This window comes from Dermacentor silvarum, chromosome 7 (genome assembly GCF_013339745.2).
Source record: "Dermacentor silvarum isolate Dsil-2018 chromosome 7, BIME_Dsil_1.4, whole genome shotgun sequence".
Lineage (NCBI taxonomy): Eukaryota > Metazoa > Arthropoda > Arachnida > Ixodida > Ixodidae > Dermacentor > Dermacentor silvarum.
Genome location: NC_051160.1, coordinates 168,850,121 through 168,869,503, shown reverse-complemented (window position 1 = coordinate 168,869,503; position 19,383 = coordinate 168,850,121). Strand labels below are relative to the sequence as shown.

General features: G+C 44.8%; 1 long non-coding RNA gene across 1 annotated transcript; it reads right to left on the bottom strand.

Moving 5' to 3' along the window:
* Positions 1 to 16,195: 16,195 nt before the first annotated feature.
* On the bottom strand, positions 16,196 to 19,156 carry LOC125947061 (uncharacterized). Its single transcript, XR_007468101.1, has 2 exons — positions 18,139 to 19,156; positions 16,196 to 16,360 (listed from the first exon to the last, which is right to left on the bottom strand). It is a non-coding gene; the product is annotated as an uncharacterized LOC125947061 (long non-coding RNA).
* Between the last annotated feature and the right edge of the window lie 227 nt (positions 19,157 to 19,383).

Sequence of the window (19,383 nt, the reverse complement as noted above, 5' to 3'; positions counted from 1 at the left end):
CAACGGATTACCTTACTCGTTACGCCGAGACAAAAGCACTGTCCCGCGGCACGGCTTCCGAAGTTGCAAAGTTTTCGTACACCATATCGTCCTGCGGCATGGCGCCCCGTCGTGTGTGATCACGGACAGGGGCGCATCCTTCACAGCACGTATGATGGAGGACATTTTCAAACTGAGCTGCACGAGTCATCGGAAAACAACAGCCTACCATCCACAAATGAATGGACTGACGGAGAAGTTAAACAAAACCATTGCAGGCATGCTGTCAATGTATGTGGACGTGCAGCATAAAACTTGGGACGAGATTCTTCCGTACATCACATTTGCCTACAATACGGCAATACAGGAAACAACGCGATTTTCACCTTTCCGTCTTGTTTATGGACGCAACGTGCAAACCATGCTCGAAGCTATGCTTCTGTGCGACACAACCGATGACATTGCTCCAGACGCCGAGCACTACACTCAGTACGCCGAAGAAGCCCGCCAACTGGCTCAAGTAAACATCAGTACCCAACAAGGTGCCGATGCACGACGTTACAACCTCCGCCGTCGAGACGTTGCCTACCGCCCCGGCGGCCAAGTCTGGGTGTGGACCCCTATTCGACGTCCCGGCTTGTCGGAGAAAACTTTTAAGCCGCTATTTCGGACCGCACAAGGTTCTGAAACGTGTCAGTGACGTTACGTACGAGGTATTTCCGGACGGCGCCTTGTCTTCGCGTCGACAGCTTCGGCCCGAAATTGTGCATGTCGTACGGCTTAAGCCGTACTTCACACAGTAGCTCTTGTGCTGGTGTGGCATCGAGTCGATGCTTTCAGAAGTGGGGTGGGGGGGGGGGGGGGGGGACTAATGCCACCTAGTGTTTTGGGGAGAAAGCACACGGAGAAGACGAGAAAGTAGAGGATCCGACTGAACGGTTTCGAGCCAGGACTAAACCACCTTGTCACCTTGTTCACCTTGTCGTCCAACCGCGTGACATTATTATTATATCCTCAAAACCCAATGGACATTACTGAGTACATGGCTTACAGTAAAAAAAAACATTCAAGCCTATAACGACAAGAATAAGATAAAGAAAAAAAAGCCAGCAAAATTCGAGTCATTTCAAAAGGTGAGCTGTTACAGCAGTCTTGAATGATGATGCATCGGCTAAGGTGGTGATAGAAAAGGGAAGGTGGTTCCACTCAGAGCAGGTTCTTGGCATAAAAGAGTACAGCAACATGTCAGTGCGACAACGAAGAACAGCTAACTTATCGCTGTGATCGATGCGGGGTGATACGTACACTGGCTGTGAAATGAGTTGCTGATTTAATGAACGGTGATGGAACACTGTGAAATAAACAAAAGGCGAGAGATGTTGCGCCGAGTTTGAAGGTTAGGAAGGCTAAGTGACGATTTCATCTGCGATACACTAGCGGTACGTGAATAGTTCGACATGATAAAATGGGCTGATCGATTCTGAAGGGATTCTATGGATTGAATGAGAGTGCGGTGAGCCGGATCCCAAACTGCACACGTGTATTCGAGTTTCGGAAGAACAAAAGTTTGCTAAAGCGGTAATTTTATTCCTTATCTGCTTTTAATGTTAATATTCGTATGTTTGGCAGCACTTGTCATAAATTCATAATGTTGTCGCGCTCACTGATGGGAAATGCAGGTGGTGTAAAAGGGGGTGTTGCTACTCCGGGCTCGGGCTTAAGGTAAAGGGGTGGCGGGCCGGGCCGGGCGGGTAACGTAGATTATTTCCGGGCCCGGGCCGGGCCCGGGTCTCGCCATAAAAGTTTTGATCGGGCTCGGGCGGGCCGCCCAATGTAAAAACGGGCCCGGGCCGGGCCCGGGCCGCAAAAATCGGCCCGTGCAGTGCTCTAGTTGCTACACTAAGGCGTGTTTACTACGTAGATATTGGCAAACTGTTCAAGGACGCGTCGACTTTCTGCCAGTGGAAGCGGTGCCATCTTCGATAACTGCGTCGAATGTTGATACGTGTTAGACGAGCAGGTTGAATACATCACCAGCGATACCTTCCAGCATCGTTCAGCATCACTGTCTCAGTGATGCGCGTGTTACAGAAGGTGTCTCATTTATGTGTGGCATAACACTCAACTTACATACGCACGCGGCCGCATAACGCATTTGTATGCAGCGTGCTGGTAGCCGTTACGGCTACTGCACAGTTATATACCTTTTGACTCAGTTTCCCAACTTATCAGTTAATATTCGTATGTTTTGAAGCAGAATTGACGTGTTGCACGTTTAGTTTAAACATTGCATTTGCGAACGTGATAAGATCCACGTGTTGTTGATGTTGATGCATCCGTGCAGGTCCTCCGACAATGCAAGCCAACGCCCAGGCCAAGAGGACCGGCGGCAACTACAATTTGAAATTAAAATTGAACTGGTACGGTCCAGTGGTAGCTCCGTGATGAGCACAGCGAACGTTACTTCCGCCTAGATGTGATGTGGAGTGATGCAGACGAGAGGCAGTATACATAAAACAGAGAAACAAATAACAATAACGGGCTCAAAAGCGACAGTTCACGTCAGCTCAAACATTGTCGCCGTCAATCACAGTACCGATTGGCTTCTTTCTCATTAATGGTGCTGGTCCGTGGCAAATTTACCGGCTGCATATAACTGCGGAAATCTATAAGTTTTCGCTAGAGGCTGAGCGATTCAACAGATTACTGTTTGTTGTTTGACAATGATAAATACAGGAAACATTGAAGCATTGGAATTTTATATTTTGAGCAGAGCTTTTAAAGCTCCGTTTCCGTCTTGCTGGGTAGTCAGGGTCACGCGGTGATTTAGGCGGAGTGACAGTCACAACGACACCTTTTACTTAGCCTCACTCAATAAGCACATGCAATCCACAACACCTTGAAAAAAGCGAAAATGTTTTGCGTTGGGATCATGACATAACATTTTCTCATTTTTGCGGCAACTCCATTTCAGCATTTTTCATCACAGTCATCGTCATTGGTGAGACATATTTTGTTACTTTGCGCTCTCTTGTGTAGTTAACTACGGTGACTGCAAGAAAACAATAATCAGTAAATTATTAAGCCTTATGTTCTTAATGTTCTCCGCTTAGCTGTGACCAAGCAATGCTTTGGTCTTTCAAGCGTATCGGGTTTGGAGGGAAGGTATGGCATGTTTCAAATAGAAATCTTAGCAGCATTCAACAAAGAAACATACAGGGTGTTTCAACGAACACTTTCAAAATTTATTTAAGGTTGCCTGTGGCAGATAGCCAAATTCTAGTTGAATAGCAGGTCTACTCGAAGAGGCGGACTTTATTTTCAAAAAAAATTAAATGCATATTCGACTAATTAAAAAATCTCTAATTAGGTTTTAACTAATTACCTGATGACCAATATTGCAATATACAAATTGTAGCCGTGGAGTTCGCAAGGCGGATCCACTTGGAAATAATTCTCAGGATGGCACCAGTCTCGAGATATTAATTCCCGAACTTTGCGGAGAAATGCACTGGCGTTCCAGTTAATTTTGTGCTTCAATGCATAAAGCGACGTTTTTGTTAAGAAACTAACTGGAACGCCAATGCATTTTTCCGCAAAGTTCGGGAATTAATATCTTGAAACTGGTGTCATCCCGAGAATTCGTTTCAAGTAGATCCGCCTTGCGAGCTCCACGGCTACAACTTGTAAATTGCAATATGGGCCATCAGGTAATGTTAAAAACCTAATTAGTCAATTTTTGTTAATTATTTGATTTCTTGCGCAAGTAATGTCCGCCTCTTCGAGTATAACAGCTCATGAACTAGAATTGTGCTATCTGCCACAGGCAACCTTTAAGAATTTTTGAAAGTGTTTGCTGAAACACCCTGTATATCGAGAACCCGTCGCGGTAGCTTAGTGGCTATGATGTTGGGCTGCTAAGCACGTGATCGCGAGATCAAATCCCGGTCACAGCGGCTGCATTTCGATAGGCGCGAAAGGCGAAAACACCTGCGTACTTAGATTTAGGCGCACTGTAAAGAACCCCAGGTGGTCCAAAATTTTCCGAAGTCCCCCCCCCCCCATACGGCGGGCCTCAATCAGATCATAGTTTTGGCGCGTTAAGCTCCATTTAAATTTTCACAGAGAGATATCGAGATTCAAATACGTGCAGATGTACGCACACCTGCAGATGGATCTTAAGCTTAGTTCTCGTGAAGCGAATATTTAAATTTTACACAACCTTATGCGGGTTGAATTGTGCTAATTTTATTCAGTGCAATGAATAATGTCATGTAATATTTATGTTAAATTTTTTACGAATGTCACAACAATGGCTTCATGTATTTTCGATGTTTATCGTTAGATCTCCACGCACAAGCTACCCCGAAATCAAGACATCAAATCACACGAACAAATAGTGTTGTGGTTGATGCAGCCGTGTCACTCATGAGGATGAAGGCGATATTAGTTTAATTCTGGCGTTTTACGTGCTAAAGTCACAATTCGATTATGGGGCACGCCGTAGCGGGGTACTCATGGGTAATTTTGACCACCTGCGGCTCTTCAACGTGCGTCCACTGCACAGTACACGGGCGTTTTTGCATATCGCCTCGAAAAAATGCATCCGCTGTGGCCGGGTTTCGATTAACGCCATCGGGCTTAGCAACACAACAATGAAGCCACTATGCCACCACGGCGGGCGAAGACCATGTACGATGCCTGTTGGGGGAATTTTGGCGAGTATTGAATTTAGAGATATTTATTTATATAAATCCAATATTTCCATGTCTCTTTTGCCATAGTGCAACATACCTTTTCCTGCAGACTGTTGAAGAATGACCAGCTACGACGCACCAAGTAGTTCCGATGGTGGGATATTCCAAATCATCCGTAGCCCAAATTCGGCTTGCTACAATTGCTAGAAATTACCAATCTTTCTTAAATTCAACGACTTCTATTCCGATCATGCCAGCGGCTCCCACGAGGAAAATTTCTGCGTTATGCATGCATTTTAATAAGCAAATTGTAGTTGGGCCCGAGCTAAAGCTTCCTCTTAAGTCTTGATGGTCAATGTTGAAGTCCACACTCGCAACAGGATGCACGAAGCATTGGGGTGGATCAGTGGAGCTTTCAGATATTGTCTTCTTCTTCCTCTTGTTTTTGAGCTGGGTTCCCCTAATGCACCTGTGAGTCAATAAGTAAGGGGGCAGGGAATATCTATCAAGTGATCCTTGCGGTAATGAGGTATCGTCAGGTACGCCTTCTTCCTCCGTCATACGAACTTTTTGCAGTAGTAATTTGGGAGACCGTGGGTGCTCTATTGTGTTCTAGTGATCAATTCTAGTGTTTAATGCTTCTTCAGCGCTTACACCATCATTCAATGAATCAAATAACTTCTTACATGTAATTGGTTAGTGAAAAATCTCTTAATTACAGTGAGCATTAGGTAATCGGTTAATTACAACACAGCCAAAAAATGCAATCCCCTACAAGTCATTACTTACTGTCAACCTTTACTTACAATTCTGGTAACTTGGTTTACTTACAAAAATTATTTAAACATTTCATTTTGTTATCCTCTCTAAAAATGCGCCCATGCTGCTAGAGAAGGCCGACTCCACGCATGCAGCATTTTTTCTTTACAATTGTTTGAGGGCTTAGGTTTAGCAAACTGTTCAATTGATTTTTCTTTTTCTTGTACAAATCTGACATGTTAAAAAGCCTTCTTTTTTTAAATCGCGTCGTAGTTGATCGAATAAGTGGCGTGCATGTATTATGCGTTAACAATATGATAAAACATCCCTTCTGCTTCAATTTATTTATGCGTATACATATATTTAAATATAATAAACGCAAAATAACATTTCGGAACTGTTTATGAATGGTTAATCAAATGCGCTCTAGTTTCATTATGTGAATAAGTATAGGAAAAAAGAAAAAGCCAGATTTGTCCGGACTTCTCTGTCGACGCTATCTCTACAAATCTTATATGCCGACACGCTTGTATAAAAGTACCTTATTATTTGCAGAAGCGTCACGTTTTCCGAAAGCGGCGCTCTGACTCAAGCGCGTGGTAGGGACCTGTAGGCAAATCTCGAGCGTCGAGATCGCCGGTGTAGCTTGTGATTTTTAAAGGCGTGCACGAAAGACCTGAATTGGACAAAACATTGTGAGCGCCTTTTATTCCCAACTTTGTCTCCAATTAAACCATCTAGTTGAATTAAACATACCTTGCGACGCTTCTAGTAGGGTCATCTGGTCATCAGATTGAATATATTATGAGTGGTCCTTCCTAATTGCTACAATCATACAGCTTCAATTTTGGAATGCTGACTTTGATGACGCCATGGCATTTCTTTCACCCTGTGCAGTAATTTGAGTCGTCGTGGCCTACGTGTGGGATTGATAGAAAACGTTTGAGCATGTCACAGACCCCGTGAACGAGGCGCAGACGCCGGACCAAATTCCAAAGCCGACTTATCAGCTTCCGAAAAGAATCCCACGAAAGCAAGGACAATTAAGAGTGGGCCCTCTGGTGCGCCAGCGAACGCCGGTTGCTGTCCAAAGACCGAGTCAGAGCCCAGAGTTGTCAAAACACAACAACATATATTCTTCACACAAGGCAGTTACACACACACACTTGCACACTTAGGCTAGACACAACACAATACAATTCAGATGGGTATTAACAAACACAATAAAATAATTAACGACAAGCACTAAGAGTCCAACACGTAAAGTACAAAATAAAAAGGAACACTAAGTGTCCAATCGTATTCACCAGTGTTGGTCTTGGAGTCAGACGATCTCGGCGTAACTCCCCAGCTAGCACAAAAGAGATATAATCATTCTTATTCACGGATATTTCTCTTTGACCGTCAAAAATCTAGATTGAAGAAGTCAACATCGAGAAGGATTCAATCGGGATGGAAAATTTTGCTAGAAGGCGGATTTTGGAAGACGTTTAAAATCGCCGGTTCTAGCAGCCTACAATTAATGATTTCTTTTGTTGTTGTTTTCTTTGTTCTGCTTTTTGGCGGGAAAAATGAACGTTGGTTTTTGTTTTTGCTTCGCCCGGTTAGAAGAGAGTGCAATCAACCCAGGCGCGGGTATTAGCATTGTGGTGAGTGAGCACTGAAGGGGCAGCCGCTTGCTCTTTATGCTCATAACTCTGTCCGCAATAAAGAAGAAAAGTTACGCTGACCTTTCAGACCGTCAGAAGAGGCGTAGAGTTAATGACGAACTGATATCTTCCAGTCCTGTTGCCACGACTACCGTCCAATAAGTCTCATGGCACGTTAATGAAAGTAGTAACCATGTTCTAGTGAAGTATCCTCGCCACATGAGCATGCTCAATCCAAGGATAGTTTTCGCGAAAGTGACCTTGCCTTGAAAGGAAATGTAGAAGCACATACGCAAGACATTGCTGGAGAATATTTTGTTCCACAAAACGACTCTCCTATGAGCGCGGGCATCGAAAATGGAGGTTCTTCGGACGATGCATCATCATCTGCAGAAAATCCGGCAAGTCTATGTCCACGTAAATGCGTGGAATTTCAAGCATAGCTTGCATCATGGGTTACAAGTCACCGCATTGCGCATGTTGCAGTTTCTGAACTTCTCCGGAAACTAAGCACCACTTTCGACGTTGATTTGGTCATCGACGTGAGGACATTGTTGAACACTCCTCGATACACTTCAACGTGATCTGTCCCTCCTGGCGAATATTGCTATTTTTCTTTGAAGGAAAATTTTGGACGCATGATTGATGTGTTCCTGAGTGGCTGCCGAGGGTAGATCCCTTGACAATGCTCAGAGAATATATTAAACGACAATGTCAGCCAAGCTGGACTGACGGTTCAAACTGTAAAATGTTTTGATATTGTTCGTCGCAGTTTTCCTTTTGTCTGTTTGGTTAACGTGTTTCACTTTGACCGAAAGTAAGAAAAAGACACCGTAGTCTAGTTGCTAGAGCACCAACCGCTGTGCTCCATGGCAGAGGTTCGATTCCATTACAGGTTGCACATCACTTTTTCGTATTATTAAAGCTAGTTAGGAACCTACCTACCTACCGCAAAGTGCCAAAAATGAGGCATTATAAGTTCGACTTTTGTTATTTCAAATTATCTTTATAAGGTGGCGCTAGCATTATGGTAGCAGCCGCATTTTGTATTTTCTTAGTTAAATTAGCTAGCATTTCTGTGCTTTAGGTACCGAGTACGAAGCCACACTGAGTATTTTTCTGCATAGACGTCAGACTCTGGAGTTTTGCAAGACGCGTGGCGCCACCTGCCGGTGTGAAGAGGTAATAATTGAGTAGTGCAAAGTCCGACGCCCTTGCTAAGTTGCCGAAGCAGCTAGCGAGTGCGAAACAACGATTTAACTTAATTTTGGTTCATATTGCGAATGTTATGCGCACTTAACACCCAGAATGAGAGCTATAAATTTCTCCGCTAGTCGGACGCGCCGCCGAACTGCCATAAAGTTCTTGTTGGCTCACTCATCAGAACGATGGCGAGCACGACGGCAACCGCGACAGCTCCGCGCGCTACGAAGAAACGCCGCAATAGACGCTACTGTTGCGTTGTAAATTGCCATGAACGTGAATGACTGAATAACAACGTTCAGTTTTACCGATTTCCATCGCAGTCGTATGAAGGAGAGAGGCGAGAGCGCTGGATACGGGCCGCTCAACTTGTTGGGTAAGCGAATTAATCGCATTCTCCACAACACAGCCGCTCACATGAGAAAGTGTGATAATGTTGTTCTGCTGTAATTGTGTTGCGTAGCCCCGACGGGGGACTATGTCAACCAAGCGAAAACTGAAGAAGCTGCAGCCGCCCCTTCGTTGGCAACAGAATAAAGAAAGTTGTGAACCATCCTGCGTATGTGCCATCGATATTTCTACCTGTTTATACACGTCCGCCTCTACTTGACTCAGCAAGTGGAACGGAGAGATTTGGCAGGTCAGTTTAACCAAACATTTTGGTTCCTTTATGAATTCAAAATCGTGTTCTAGGGCATTGTGGTATCGCGAGCTCATTTCTAGTTGCGGCTTTTCCGATACAACAAGCACGTTTCGCAATGCACTGAGCCCTCTTGACTGCATTTCTTTTTTTTTTGTAATCTGAGCAATAATTAAGGTTGCTGTGGGAGCACTGGATGAGTAATTGCGAAGTAACGCACGTGTGTAGAAAAAAAATGTCGCGTTTATTTACATTCATTTGTGCGCGTGTGTTGTTTTAAGCGTCTGCTAAATATTCAAGGGTACTGAGTGGTGCTGTAGCTCCCGCGAGACAGAAAGATGCTTCGCGCAGGCACTGTAGGAAGCTTACTTTCGTTCTGTTCGCAGGCTGTTTGCTGCCCGAAAAAGGCTTTGGAAGAATTTATTCTCTGTAAATAATTACGACATTAAACATTACGATAAAATGCTTAACCCTTTGAGGGGAAAGTCACGAGAAAATCGTTTGTATTGTAAAATACACAATGTTTATTCATGAATAAGAAGATAAGCGCACTGAAAAATGGTTGTGTGCTTGTCCGAAAACCGAAACAAGTGAGAAGCCTTCGTCTTATCGCCAACAAGGTGCGATAGAGCTTTTGTGGTCTACAAAAAAGGAAACGCAAAAACTGCAGCATCGTTTGTGTATATACGCGTCTGCCCGGGAACAGATGTAATCGCGCCGCAGTGAGCGTTAAACAATCGAATAACAAGCGGTCACCCTTTGAGAAATTTGAAACCAGAGAGTCATCAGTTTAGCGCGTGCAACAACTAGCGAATGCTAATACGTGTTCAAACGAATAAATCAAAATATCGTTCGCGACAACCTTTAGGTTTGTTTTGCCTTGGGTTGTACCCCGCGAAAGCGGACACGCATGTATCTCCATTTGCAGTAAATACAAACAGAAGACAACCGTGAAGAAAACATTCGAAGATGCGCGATAACACGCTAGAACGCCCAGGAAGCGAGAAATGAAGCGAGAACGCAACTGAAAAGGCGAAGGTCGCCAGGGCCATTCGCCCCTGATAAAGCGAGCTTTGTAGCACTGACCGTAAGCTACATAGCTAACTGACTTAATCATATATGTACTTCATCGGGTTGACATTAAGTACGTACCCAAATTTAACACATTTAGGCGCTAGAGAACGGACGTCGGAGTGCTTGCCTCGAACTCGACGTCGTACGATGCTCGCTGTACTTGCGAGTTGCAGCGCGCCGAAATAACACCTGAAACTTCTTTTACATTGTACACGTACTTCGCTCTGCTCCCTTTCCGAAGCGTGGACGGGCGGAAGAAGCTTTCCAGGTCCTTGATTTTTAGGAAACCGTGCCTCGACACAACCGAAAGAGGTGGCTCCATTGTGGCCTATGCAGCTTCGCTTGCGGACAGCTCTCTTTGCACTACTCAGTTTGCGCCAAGGCTGCGATGGGGGCGCTGGTGGCGCGGTTTTCCGCAGCGCCGCCTGGGCAGAGTCTGAAGTCTATTGCAGCAGCATGTGTCGCAAGAGGATGCAGCGCCGCGACGTATCATAGCGGCTACCTGACAAAGCGAGGAGTGGCGCGACGCCGCTTTAGGGTTGCCAGATTGGGCTATTAATAGCCAAATTGGGCTACTTTTTACGCGGCTTGGCGTCGAAAATGCGGAGTTGGCTACATGGCTATATTTGGGCTATTTTTATATTAAGGACTTCCGGGTACCGGGGACCGCGTCAGCACTGACAAAATTTGGGAACGCCGGTGTATGAAAACCCAAAACTCATTGCTGCGAAAAAGTTATGTAGGCAATCTCGAAGGCTGTGTTTTTAGGCAATGTCGGCGCTGAGTGGATCTCTGCCGTGTTTACACGTCTTTCCAGTAAGCTCTCTTTTTGTTTTGGTTTCGGCGCCATCTGCTGTCGGTTCACGCGTGGTTCAGTAAGAGAACCATTCTCAAAACTAAGCATGGGCAATTGGGCGAAATGCAGCCGTGCATATAACAAGGAATGGGAGAAGGACCCTTCTTTCAAAGGTAAATCTTACTTTATGCGCATATTTGGTTTTAAAAGCGTCGGGTGGTGGGTTGTTTCGGAATGGAGTAAGAAACGAGGCAAATTTCTTACTCTATTACAAAATTCCAGAAGTTCATTCCGCACTCGAAGGCAACTATTGCATCTGCAAAGCACAAAACCATTCAAAATTTAAAATATTGCAGTTGAGAATGAGGACGTTTTAACGTAGGGTCAAGGTCTTGCGTGAGGCTCCCACATGATCACGAACTTCGGCACAGGCACGAGTGCACTGTCGCACTTCGTACTCGCTTGTCGTCTGCCGTTATCTCAAGATCGGTAGCCACGGCACGGTGCGCGTGGAGGACCGCTGCCGTTCCGTCCCCTCTTGCCCTTCTAGTCTTTGGAAATACACAGATATTGCCGACCCACCGGCTTTATTAAAGAAAGGATGATCGAATGCGCTATAGGATATTTATTGCGTTTCCTTTTTGCAGAAGTAAAAACGCACGTGCGCCACTTTCAGTTAGTCTGACGTAGTGACGGTAACGGAGAGTGCGCCAGCCTGGTCGAGCCGATTGTGTTCGCGAAGAACGGGTTATCAGAGTGCGCGGGGCTCGTATCCTTTACTGTTGTCTGCCCCAGCGGGCTGGCCACCCATAAAATCAGCATTTTTGGAACGTGATAATGCTTTCACTAGGTTTAACAAAAGTGATTGTCTATGATAAAATAACAGGTAACTGAGCAAGAGGTATTTCCTTTTATTGAGATAGCGATTATATGGGCACTCCAAGCGCATTTCTACCGTGTTCGTGGTCGTCGCTGTGAGGTTGCGTCTAAAGTCCAAACACGATAACATCGTCGCCACGCGCGTACGTGTTCCCTAGTGGAATTACATTTCTTTATTTTTTTTTCAAGTCACACTGAAGGTAAAGTACACAGCCCCCCTGGGAAATTTGGCAACACACGCATTTGTGCCTGCATTCACAGAAACTTACGCACACGTTTCCAGATTGCACGAATCTTGCCAGAGAATCCCTGTTTAAAAATTGCACAGTTCAACGCTTCGATACTAATACCACCTGGGTTATTGCCAGCGCCGTAATCCAGGTGGCAATTGAAACTGTAAACTTTACTTCAACTCTTCTGCTACGGGCCAGCAGGTCGTTCCGTTTTTGCACTCAAAGACCAATTGGAGTCACACCTGTCCCTTCTTCGCACGAGGAAAATGCGAAAGGTTTCAAGTTTTCTCCAGAGTCCATTGTGCCTCTAAGTGGCAGCATTTGCTAACTCAGCGTCAAGCTGCTTTCGAGTAAAAAATACAAAATTGAGAGAGAGAGAGAGAGAGAGACAAAGAGAGAGAGCGAGATAAAAATAACATGCTTATTTTATGAATCAAGCTTAGAAAAGGCATCACTATTCTAAAATGCAATGAGCTCGGGCCGCCTCTTGGGCACTCGATCGTGACCAGCCGATGCTGATCCTATAGAGGCTGGAGCTGGCAGTATTTTGCCCGACGCTTATAGAAAAATGCTTCGAGTAAAGCGAGGCGCGAACTAAATTTAGCCCACAACGTGGCTCAGTAAATACTGATAACGTCATGAATAGAGGCCGGATCTTTAGGCATTAAAAAAGTGCGTTTTAGGCGCCAAAAATAGGCCGGCAAAACAACGTTTTAGGCCTCCAACGTCGTAAATATAGGCGCAATAAATTTTTACATAAATGCAAATAATTTCAAACGAAGCACGGCCTATATCTACGATAGGAAAACAAGAAATGTTGTCTATGATGGCACAAAGTCGCCAACAGTTGAACATAGCCGTGCAATTGTCCCGTAAAACTGCTGTATTAATGACGATGAATTGGCTTCATTCAATAAGCACACTGCTGGTATTCATGTTCAATGGCCACTGTACTCGAGCGTCGCATATAGTGAAACAGGCATGAAAAAGAATACATGAAAGCTGGGAATACTGATTAAAAAACCGATACTTTATGTCTGCCTGACGTAATTAAATTAAGACAAAAACAGACAAATAACAAATGCACGAGAGACTACGATTTATTAAGAAATTAGCATGTTCTTACATGAGGACTGTTAGGTACAACTATTCGCAATTTTCTCATATACAATGACATTATCCGAATTGTACAGGCCAGACGTCCGAACACTGCCAAATACACTTCCGCCCATTTGAGGTGCAGATGTTTAAAGAGATCTGTTTGGAGAGCACGCGAAACGTAGTCTAAGAATCATTGCGAAGATTGTGTAAACAATAGCAAACTACCACCATCTCCAGATTTTTGTATTCAAAATTGTTCCTCTTGTCACTGAGAATGATCTCGTACGCTGAGAAGGAACGCCCGACGGCGTTGAACACCTTAAAAAGTAAATTACGAACAAAACAAAAGCTGCGTGCACATCACATTCTTCTTTTGCTCTTCACTCTCCTGTCCCCTGACGGCTCTCTGCGGTTTCGCATTCGCCAACCGCTCGCGCAATGTCAGCGTGGCGGCCTATGCGGGCCGGCGCGTCCCATTTCAATGCTGCTAGCAGTTGTTTTCTGGGAGTTGGTTGAACTAAAGGACTAGGTTGAACCCTATAGTGTTCCGAAGAGTCAGTGTTGCCCGGTAACATGAATAACGGTCTCTAACTGCACTCGAAAACGAAACTCAAGGCTAAATAGTGTTCATACAGGCGCCGATATTGAAAATAGGCATTTAGGCACAAACGCCAAAATAGGCATTTATGGGCACTATAAAAACACTATAAAAGCCCTTCTTAACATCTAATTCATGCTCACATATCAAAGAGGGGCGATAGGAGCGCAAGGAACAAAAAGGCATTTGCCTAAAATCCGGTCTCTAGTCATCATTCGGAAACGAAATCCTTCGGCTCGTTGTAACAATAAGTTGTGTCCAAATCCGCGTCTGAGTGGCAGCTAGTTCTCACTAGAATTCTTTACACAGATCTTGAGGCCACTGTTGTGCTGGTTGCATGCGGCGGAAGTAATTTTGGAGCCGGAAATAGGCGGTGAACCATCTGCACCATCTATAAGACACCTGCAGAACATAATCCAACTTTTGGCTATGTTGTTGGCTACTTTTGGGTCACAAAAAAATTGGGTCTGGGTATCTTTGGGCTACATTTTGAGATCATTTGGCTATTTTTTGTTGGGGCCATCTGGCAACCCTACGCCGCTTGCGCGACGCAGTCTGAGCAGCCGAGCGGACTGAGTCCCCCGCGTAGCTTCCCTCGAGATTGCGTAACTTTTGAACTCGCCGTTACAATCACCGTTATTTTTGTAAGGACCAGCCGTTAAGTTCCTGACGCGTGTTCGTTCATGAACTGCGGAGCGCCAGACTGCCTTCCACATCTTCTTTGCTCACGTGAGTAGTCACTGCCATTTTGACAACTGTCGTGTTTAATTATTTACAGCGCTCTTCAGGCGGGAGTTTTAGGCGGTAATGAAATTCTGCAATGAAAGCGCCTTGATTTTAATTAGAATCTCTAATATTGTTTAAGAGGCATGTTTACGTCTGCGTACGTTTCTTTTATTGTGTCAGTATTCAGGTTTGCCAAAGCTGTCTAAAATTACCTCTGTGACGTTTCGTTGACTGGTGATCGTTAGGATGACGATGACATTCCCGTTTTGCGTGGAATGATGAGACGTGCTACAATCTTCGCGTAGCCTCGGTATTCTTCCGCCGACGCTCTTGTGCAAGATCACTCGTGTGTTTTTCCGAGCGTGAAAGATGCCCGCGAATACACGCAAAACTGCCGAATGACTGGCCGCTCGAGGCAGTTTGCGTGTATTGGCGGGCATCTGTCACAGTTGAAAAAACACTTTATGTAGCACGTATTGAGCAACAGAAAGCGGCATCGCGGGTTTCTCATTTTGCTTTACAATCTTCTCATTGACACTTTTCATCTAACTATAATAATTGAGAAGTTAATTAATTAGAACAAATTATCTAACTAGGCGCAATGCAAAAAAATAGTAATCTGAGTGTCGCCAACATTACCTTGGTTCTGTCCAGGTACGTGGCACTTGCATATTTTTAAAGTTTGGGCAAAGTTATATGAAACACCCTGTATGTAGTGCACTGTTGCTTTGTTTTTTGTAACATAATCAGACAGTGCAGCTATTTACAGCATCTTCTTTTTACGATACTTAACATTTTTTGGCTTCAGTCACGCTGTAAATAAATTTTGAGGTCGCTTTGGCGGTTTTTTTTTTTCTTTATTTGTGTGTGTGCAAGTCTGTGCAGTAACAAAATTCTGTTAAAAAAGGAAAATTCCGATATACAGTTGTAATAGGCACTAGAGTTTTTTTGTAATTTACTATGCAGGCGCATATCTACGTGCAAGAGAGAAGGCGCGTGAGGGTAAAGACGCCAATCATGTACCCCTACAGGTGCCGAAAGGGGCAGAGGAAAACGCAGCCGCCCAAAGGGCCACCACGAAACTCGTGAACTCCAAGAACCCAGGTAACTGTTATTTCATATTAAAGTCCTACGAATTAAATTTTCAGCGTGACACATATACAGTCGAATCTCGATAATTCGAACTCGAAGAAGCCCTAAAGTTTATTCGAATTAAATGCAGTTCGAATTAAAGGAAGGACATTTCTGAAGTATTCGTGCACCATAGCACGACGTACGAACGGTGCGAGTGGTTATATATCACGGCGCGCAAGCAAATGGAGAGCGAGGGCCACAGACTGCCCACGTCGGCCAACGCTCGCTTCGCGAAAATGGCAGAAATCGAAACATTCCGCTCATTCAATTCAAACATTCCGCTCATTCAATTCATGAGCGGAATGTTTGGATAGCTTGACCCAGCTAGCACAAAAGCGATAGAAAACCGCTTCCATACCGATTCGCCAAGACTAAATGAACGTCTGAAAGGCGCACTAAAAAATCCGTGCAATCCGTTTAGAAGGTGATAAACGGTCGTATATCGTTGCTAATATCCGGGGGATATGACTATTGCAAGAAGTTCTAGAATCCTGCTTAAAGTAGTTTCGAAAAATCCCGTCTTGAAATGGGATTTTGTAAGACCATTGGAAGCATTTAAAAAATACAGATTGAATCCTGCTACAATCGGGATTTTGATATCCGTTTTCTTTCACCCTCCCCTCTAGCGCCCCCCTCGTCTCCCTTTCCATCCCTCTCCCCATGCCCCTGCGGCGTTTCGCCGGCCGGCGGCCTGCAGGTTTGCGTTGTGCAATACACGAAACACATACAGCAATAACATTTTTTATTGCAAAAAGTAAACACGACGACTAGACAAGCTAGGCATCAACATGTGAGTGCCTCCGAGTAACGTCCATTACAGGTATCGACCTTGATAAACCTCGTTACGAACGGGCTGCTGGGCTGTAGCTCCTTAATTCAGTAGGTCTTCTGACTGCAAAAGCATTAGGCTTGGGTGAAACGCATGTTAACTGAAGCACACTTTTCTTAGTGAACGTTTAGTTTTTCAATGCCTTGGCAATAAGCACTGCAATATATCTTGGCAATGGGCAGCACTACAATATATTGGTCCCAACACACAGTTTTCGAGCATTCCACCTTCATTAGCATAGTTCTAACATTAACAGATCACAAGTGAAATTCTCTTCTGTTGCCTTGAAGACATACTTTACATCTAACTGAAGGTGTTGCATGTACAATCGCCAACCAGTGTAAGTGTCGGTTGTTTCGCTAGCTTTCAGGAGGCTGTTGTCTTGACTAGTTGGCGACTGGTAGATGACAGCAGCCTCCTAAACATGTGCGAAGTAGGTACCAATTAGCATTCAAAGAAAGGAATAAATGCATTTCTGATAATGTTGTACGAGAAAATAGGTAAGTGCGGCTCTGCAAAGGAACAGCTTCAGTGTGACAGCATTGTTACACCACCCCAATTTATTTGCCACAGATCACATAGCCAATTCAGAATTGGCAAAGGCTAGAGCATATACTTTAACACCAGCCTATCAAACACATCGCATACTTCAGACTGAGCAAATATATTGCGATTCCTTAAAAAATAAAAGACAGCATACGAGTGCAACCTTGAGTAACTGCGACCATTTGCAGCACGGCTGCTTCAAGCGGATACAGTAAGAACTTCAGTTGCTTGCAATTAAACCATTAAAATGTTGCACGCCTATGACTTGCCTGCTTGAAACCCTCCACACAATAACATTGCCAAGCACTTGTAAAGAAAGTTTTCAGAAAAACAGTGAGTCATCCACACATTTCAATTGGTGAGAACATAAGCCGTAATTTTCCACCCAGTTTCACTAACTTTGACCTTGGTGACATTTATATTTACGCAAGCCAACCTCGTGCAGCTTATAAAACAGTTATGCGCTCTAGAGTGCTTGCATTTGCAATTTATTGCTTACACCGAAATGAACCCACACACTAAAACCCACACACGGCGTGCGGCGACGATTTCATCGCCGTTGCAGTTTAACGGAATATCACGGCGTTTGGAATGTGCTTGGAAATGCGCTTGGAATGTCCATACAATTGCTATCGCAATAAAAGAAAAAGAACCGCGGCGGAATTTTCTTTCTCTCAAATGGCAAGGTCGCCGTTTCTTCACGCGTGTACGAGTCGATGTCCAAGCCAACGCTGCGGCCGCGATGCAGAGGGAGGCCCATTCGGGCCAACGCTCGCTTCAACGGCGGGAAACGAAAGGGAGAGGGCTAAGCTGGCGCCGGGCCGGCGGAAGCGGCGGCGGGCGTGCACGGACAGTCGAAGGTGGGGGAGCTACGACGGTGCTGAGAGGGAGGGTGAGGGGAGCCACCGAAGCGACGGGCTCACCGCTGTCGAAGCCAAACCCGCTTCCCTGCCGCCCTCCTCCCTCAGCTTCGACGTGTCCGCGCGTGCCCGGCGCGGCCCGCTCCCCGCAGTTTCGTTTTCTGCCATTATCGCGAAGCGAGCGTTGGCACACGTGGGCAGTCTCGTAGCCCTCGCTCTACATCTGCTTGCGCGCCGTGATATATAACCACTCGCACCGTTCGTACCTCGTGCTATGGTGCACGAATACTTCAGAAATGTCCTTCCTTTAATGCGAACTGCATTTAATTCGAACAAACTTTCGGGCTTCTTCGAGTTCGAATTATTGAGATTCGACTGTATATGTGTCACGCTGAAAATTTAATTCGTAGGACTTTAATATGAAATAACGGTTACCTGGGTTCTTGGAGTTCAGGAGTTTCGTGGTGGCCCTTTGGGCGGCTGCGTTTTCCTCTGCCCCTTTCGGCACCTGTAGGGGTACATGATTGGTGTCTTTACCCTCACGCGCCTTCTCTCTTGCACGTAGATATGCGCCTGCATAGTAAATTACAAAAAAACTCTAGTGCCTATTACAACTGTATATCGGAATTTTCCTTTTTTAACAGAATTTTGTTACTGCACAGACTTGCACACACACAAATAAACAAAAAAAAAACCGCCAAAGCGACCTCAAAATTTATTTACAGCGTGACTGAAGCCAAAAAATGTTAAGTATTGTAAAAAGAAGATGCTGTAAATAGCTGCACTGTCTGATTATGTTACAAAAAACAAAGCAACAGTGCACTACATACAAGGTGTTTCATATAACTTTGCCCAAACTTTAAAAATATGCAAGTGCCACGTACCTGGACAGAACCAAGGTAATGTTGGCGACACTCAGATTATTTTTTTTCATTGAGCCTAGTTAGATAATTTGTTCTAATTAATTAACTTCTCAATTATTATAGTTACATGAAAAGTGTCAATGAGAAGATTGTAAAGCAAAATGAGAAACCCCCGATACCGCTTTCTGTTGCTCAATACGTGCTACATAAAGTGTTTTTTCAACTGTGACAGATGCCCGCCAATACACGCAAACTGCCTCGAGCGGCCAGTCATTCGGCATTTTGGATGTATTCGCGGGCATCTTTCACGCTCGGAAAAACACACGAGTGATCTTGCACAAGAGCGTCGACGGAAGAATACCGAGGCTACGCGAAGATTGTAGCACGTCTCATCATTCCACGCAAAACGGGAATGTCATCGTCATCCTAACGATCACCAGTCAACGAAACGTCACAGAGGTAATTTTAGACAGCTTTGGCAAACCTGAATACGCACACAATAAAAGAAACGTACGCAGACGTAAACATGCCTCTTAAACAATATTAGAGATTCTAGTTAAAATCAAGGCGCTTTCATTGCAGAACTTCATTACCGCCTAAAACTCCCGCCTGAAGAGCGCTGTAAATAATTAAACACGACAGGTGTCAAAGTGGCAGTGACTACTCACTTGAGCAAAGAAGATGTGGAAGGCAGTCAGGCGCTCCGCAGTTCATAAACGAACACGCGTCAGGAACTTAACGGCTGGTCATGACAAAAATAACGGTGAATGTAACAGCGAGTTCAAAAGTTACGCAATCTCGAGGGAAGCTGCGCGGG